This window comes from Echinops telfairi, unplaced genomic scaffold, assembly GCF_000313985.2.
Source record: "Echinops telfairi isolate 266 unplaced genomic scaffold, ASM31398v2 ScPeMD7_7410;HRSCAF=8448, whole genome shotgun sequence".
Lineage (NCBI taxonomy): Eukaryota > Metazoa > Chordata > Mammalia > Afrosoricida > Tenrecidae > Echinops > Echinops telfairi.
The window spans coordinates 12,263,656-12,270,161 of NW_022111310.1; positions in this window are offsets into that span (position 1 = coordinate 12,263,656).

The following is a 6,506-nucleotide window of genomic DNA, read 5'->3' on the forward strand; positions in this document are numbered from 1 at the left end:
GAGTAAAGTTCAGAGAGATTTGAGAAGCTACGATTAGTTCAATAAGCTACGTCTCTCAGAAGTCGGGGGGATGTATTAGAGAACCTGGTTAGCAATGTAGGAAGACTCAAATCATGGAAGCCCTTGAGTTGACAAATTGAGGAATATGGATTTTACTTTCCAAGCCTAAAATCATTGATAGCTTGAATCACAGTGAAATGACCCTCTGTCTTTCAAGAAGTTCAACTCAAAGATAGCTGGAGATTGGAGATTGGACTACACTTATGGAAAACCTGACACAGAACAACAGATGTGAGAATAGCATGGAAGGAGTGAATTTGAGCCATGCTGTCATGATTAGGAGATAGGAAATGGAAGTGTTGCATATGTCTGGAAAGTAATGAACTACCCTAAGTGACTAAAAAAGTGATCATCCCAGTGATCAGGAGGACATTTGGGAGGTGAATTTTAAATCTCCAATATGTCACAATTATTAATTGCAGAACATAAGCTGTATTTCCTATCCAGCATCATATCAATTGCCAGTATAGAGAAGAGACTTCCAGAATAATGTCAGCCTATGGCACCCCTCTGCATGAAACCAGAGACTTGGCAAGTTGAAGCAGGGCAGGGAGCCCCCCAGATCCATCACACTCTCTGCCCCTGATGACAGACCTATGAGAAGAGCAAAGTCAAGGAAATGTCCACTTTGAGGAAGATGGGATTTTCTTGACCTTGTCATATACTCATTCTCATGGCTGTAGAACTGCAACTTTCTGCATATGAACCACCCGATCCCAATGGATCTCTCTGCTAGTGCCATGTCTGGTCATGTCCCTGGTGAAAATACAATGGGCTTAGATTTAGACAAACCTTGTCATAGAACAATAAACAGAGATGCTGAATTTTCTTTACCTTGTGGCAAATACAGCAGAGCTACGTGTGAATTTTTCATTGCAACCCTCTTTGAATAGACCCAGCAAGGAACCTGGGTGGTGGTGTTGGGTAAACGTTGAACTGAGAACTGTAAGGTAAGAAGTTCAAACCCACTAGCCACTATGAGGAAGAAAGATGAGACTATCTACTTCTAGAATGATTGACAACCTCAAACACCCTGTAGACTCTATAGGGCTTATAGTATAGAGCAGTGGTCCTCAAACTTTTTCAACAGGGGGCCAGTTCACTGTCCCTCCAACCGCTGGAGGGCTGGACTATAGTTTTTAAAAAAACTATGGACAAATTCCTATGCACACTGGACGAGTCGGCTGCTAAGCAGGACAGGCAGCGGGGGCAAAAACACCCAGCAGGCCGGATAAATGTCCACAAGCGGCCCGCCGGCCGTAGTGTGAGGACCCCTGGTAGAGTATCACTGAGTCAAAATCAACTCAATAGCAGTAGGCTTGGGGTTTCTTCCCTCATCAATGTCTCCTCCCTTCATAGAAGCCATTTCCTCTAGGCTATATGCTCAGGCCCTTCCCCACCCTCCAAAAAAAATCTAGACCCACCACTAAATACATACTTAGGCCGTTTTCTTTCTTTCCCCACAGTTCGCTCAGAATGGGCTCTACTTGTATATTTCACCTCTGTGGCATGCTTGGGTCTAAAGAGAGGTGAATGGTTCTTTTTCCATGTACCTCCTCTCAGAGGAGAAGAGAATCTCTCCTTGTCTCTGAAATGGAGACAGTGGGCGATGATATAAATCACACATATGCTGCCAGAACCTTGCCTCTGCTGGGTGAGGTAGGAGAGGAAAGATGTGTTGCTGGAACACTGTGATTGATGCTCTGGTCATTATAGGTTGTTCCCAGAAACAAAGATAGGTAGGGATCTTGACTTCAGAATCCAGCATCCAAAGGCTGGGTTTGGATGTTTGTGCTTTATGACACTTTACATGATCAAATCTGACAACTTCCCAGTGGAATAAGTGCAAGCCAAGGTGATCAACCCCTCAAGCAACATGAGGGGTGAATGGCCAGCGGCCCTCACCCTCAGAATGAGGCAGATCTCCCCTTGGCAGCCTTGCAGCACAGTCAGGGTCATGGATCAGCCTCTGTCCAAATGCTCAAACGTCTGTCCTATGAATTCCTCTTCATCTGTCGCTCACATTCCTGGCATAGCTGATCAGACCTTACTAATTCAAATCCCGCAGGTGAAAGTTGTGACAGCAGCTGTTCTAAAGTGTATCTTCATAAAGCTAACCCTGCGGTGGTGAAGAAACCAATCAATCTAGCCCTAGGAAAGCTGTATATTAGATCAGTTTCAAACCCTGAGCTTCAAGAAACAGGCCTCTATAAATAAGGGCTGTGCTGGATTCCACAGAAGAGCCCCAACCCTCCCTCTCTTGGTCTTCCTTAGCCCTGGCTCATTTTGAAAGTGGATTTAGAGAAATTAGAAAGATGAATGGACAACAGACATATCCCATAGGACTGGAAGGTTAATCATTCATTATACCTAAATGTCTCTAAAGACACCAAAAATCACTGACACAGAGCCTGGCACAAAGCAGGCAGTCCAGGTGTCCATTTCCATTCTCCCACACCTACAATTCCAAACAATGAGTGTTTCAGAGGTGCAGTGATTGACTTAGGTAATGAAGGATCACAAAAGTGTTGATTAGACACAGGAGTTAGTTAACAACAAAAGCCAAGACCAGAATTCTAGATCCCTGATCTTGAATTCCTAACCATTTGCCTGAGTTGTGCCCTTTAAGTTATGGGGTTTTATTTTTCCTTTTTTTTTTTTTTCAAAAAACATTATAGGATTTGAGGCTAATCTTGATATATCATTTCAGTGTATTTAGGGTTTATTCTCCTTGAAATTGGGTGATAAAAAGAGCTACATGCTGGCAGGATTATACTTAGAGAAAGGAGAAAAATCTATAAATGGTACTGAATGTATTTGACTGTGCCTAACCAGTTTTGATGGCTCCCTATTTTGAGTCTAACCTAGAAACAAGTGATACTTCCCAAATTGAATTGAATGCACAAAGTATTGCTTGCTGCATTGAACTGAATGTACAATGCATTATGATAGAAGCAATGAAGAGGCGTGGATTAAGTCAAATGGAGAAGGGACCATTGGGAACAGACTGAGTTTATTTGTGGAAGAATTACTAAGAGTCAGGGAAAGAAGCAATGGTGGTTTAGGGAGAGGGAGCAGCATAAACACAGAACATCAAAACATATGTTCAAGGTGGGACCTGAAAGGAGAAGTAATGACAAACAGGTCATTACTAATAACCTGTGACAGACACTCTTAAAGGAGAATGTATGTAAATATGGATATTTTTCCCCATCTGATTTCAGGGTTTTCCATTTGTAACCGGCTCCTCGAGTCTCAAAGAATGACTTGAATGGAAATTTTAAAAAAAATAACTTTACTGGATAAGTCAATATTCACCTTTTTATATGCTTTCTAATTTATGCTAATATTTAGCTAACATTTCATCTGTTCTTATAGCTTGGCCATAGGAAATCTTAGATGCTTCCCAGACTCAAGAATGAAGCACAGACAGTAAATCACACTGCCATGCTCACAGCGTAGTCTTAGTTTGCTCATGCTAAAAAAGTTTCAAAATTGAATGACAGTGGTAAACTTACCCCGGAGAGAGTTTACAAAATTCAAGCAGCAGCAAGAGACAAAGCTACATGCATGTGTATGCATGAGTGCATGTGCACACAGACACCCCCACCCATTTCATGCTCACAAATAAAAGAGACAGAAGTTTAAAAGCTGTATTGTAATTTATTTCCAATAAAGAGCTAGAAACATTTCAGAATGAAGACAAACATCAGGCCTTGAGGAGCTATTTCAGCTTTTTCATGGCAATTATTAAAATAAAATCAGGCTTCTGGCTAAGAGAGAATATTTGGTACCTGATTCACTATTCTAGTGCAAACCTAAAAACCAGAAAATGAAATCCCAAATTACTATTAACATAACACTAAAAGTTTTTAATTCTTAAAAAAATAAATGAAGGAAAGATGTTGAAGATCTCTACATAAAATCTATAAAATTTTCTTAGAGAAAATTTCAAGACTAAATAAATGCAAGTAAAATTATGCTGAAAGTAATGCAAATAAACACTGTAGAAGTACATCGACAGGAACTGCCAAGCACTCGAGTTGGATTCAGAAGAGGATGTAGAATGAGGAATATTAAGATCAGTTGGATCTTGACTGATAGCAGAGAATAGGAGAAAGATGTTTAGGTGTGGCTCTGTCTTAGTTCTGAAGTATTACTATAACAGAAACACGTGGTCACCTTGCCTTTACCAAACAGAAATTGGTACTCTCACAGCTTAGTAGGCTAGAAGTCAAACTGAGTAGCACACAACCCCATGGGAAAAGCTTTCTCTCTTGTTGGCTCTAAGGGAAGGGCATCTGGGCATCTATGGGCCCAGCATTCCTTATGGATCCCCATGTGTTTGGGCATCAATCTTCCCTTAATCTTAGCAGTTCTCAGCCGAGTCCTGGTTGCTAAGCACGTGCTCTACTCCTGTATTTTCTTTCCCTGGTGTTAGTCAGATCTTTCTGTTTGCTTCTCTCTTTTGATCTCTCTTACAGGGTAAAAGATGATATGGGCCACCTCCTATTGAAACTGCTTTTATATTGGTTTGGGGCTTAGATCTGTATAAGGGTGTTGAATCTCAGTCTAATTCCATTACCACTGATTGGTTGGCCCTATCAGATCACACCAGGAGGTCAATTGCATAACTGTCAAATTGCATCATTACATAACTGCCAGATCATGGAGAATCATCGTCCAGTCTAGTTGACACATATACCTGGGGGACACGATTCAGTCCATAGCACTCTACTCTGTATCTTCCCAAAATTCGTGTCCTTGAAAAGTGCCTAGTCAATTCTTGGTGCTAGATAAACGTTTGACCACTCCTGTCTCTTGGGATAACCCACGTGGAACCTTAGTTTTCCACTCTGGATTGAATCCCAAAACTTCAACCCTGAAGTTTTTGCCTAGAATCCCTTGTTTCTCTCTCTCATCTGATGCAGCCTGTCAAAATAGCCTTCTTAGCTCCTTCTTACCTTCTCTCTCTCGTTCAGTGTACTGGCATTGCACCTGTCCCCCAGGCTTAATCCTGCCTACTACTTGTGCCCCACCCTCATCATTTGTTTGCCAATTTGTTGCACTGTCACGGCTTACTGTTCTTGTGGACTACATCCTGTCTGGATTTAGAAATTGTCACAAGAATAGATTTGGCACATTGAATATTAATGTTTTCAATGTCATAAAGCAGACGGACAACTTGTGGGATGACATCAAGAACTTCACACGCGAAGAAAGCAAAAAGTGGTTTACAAAATAGCAAGGAAAGAAAAGACCAACATGGATGTGAGAAGAGACTCTGAAATTTGCTCCTGCATGTAGGAAAGTGTCCAGAATGAAAGTACAAAAACACGTAGCTTGAAAACCACAAGAGAAGAACATGCTTTGCAGGTCCCGAGAATTTATCAAGCTGAAAGAACTGAAGAGAAAAAAAAATCCAGTCTTTCAGTTGAAATACTAAAGGTTTCTATGGGGCAAAATATTGAACAATTCAGGAAGCATTGAAAGAAGATGGAAGGAATGCACTGTGGGAGTCACTGTCCCAGAATAATTGGTTGAACACTCAACCACGGCACGAGGTGACACAGGATCAAGGACTGATAGTATTGGAGGAAAACGTTCAGGATGCACTGGTGAAGGCATTGTGGAAAACAAGTCTCCAGGAATTGACAGAACATGAAAGGCAATGTTTCAGCAAAAGAATACAGGCTGGTCTATGCTGAGAAGTGTGGCAGACAGCTAGCTGGCCATCCAACTAGAAGAAAGCCTCACGTGAGCCTGTTCCAAAGAGAGTCAGCACACAGAATCCAGAAATTCTTGAATGATGACATTAATATTGCATGCAAGTAAGATTTTGTGGAGATAATTCAAGCATAGTTGCAGCAGTGTATATATCGACAGGCAATGGCCCGAAATCCAAGCCAGATTCTGAGGAGGGTGTGGAACCAGATCAGTAAAGATCGACTCTCTCATAAAATCCTATATAGGGTTGCTATGAGTCATTCTAGTCTCGATGGCAGTGAGGCCATATGTATGTGAAGGCTGAACTCTGAATAAACAAGGTCAAAAGAGATTAGATGCCTTTGAATTATAGTGTGAGCGAAGAATATTGAACATATCATGGCGATCCAAAAGAAGGAATAGAATCTGTCTCGGAAGAAGTGCAGCTAGAATGCTCGGTAGACTAGAGGAGGGGAAGACGTCATCTCCCATACTGCCATTGTGCTACCAGGAGGCCCCACCAGTCCTTGATAAAAACCATCATGTTTGGTAAAGTGGAGCGACTTTAGAAAAGATGAGATGAGATGGCAATCCAATGAGAAGGGTTGGCACAGTGGCTACAACAATGGAATCAAACAAGTGCGAGGATGGACCAAGATGGGACACTGCTTTCTTCTTTTGTCCGTAGGGTCCCTATGAGTCAGGACTCCCTAGAGGGCCCCTAACAACTCCTTCTTGCT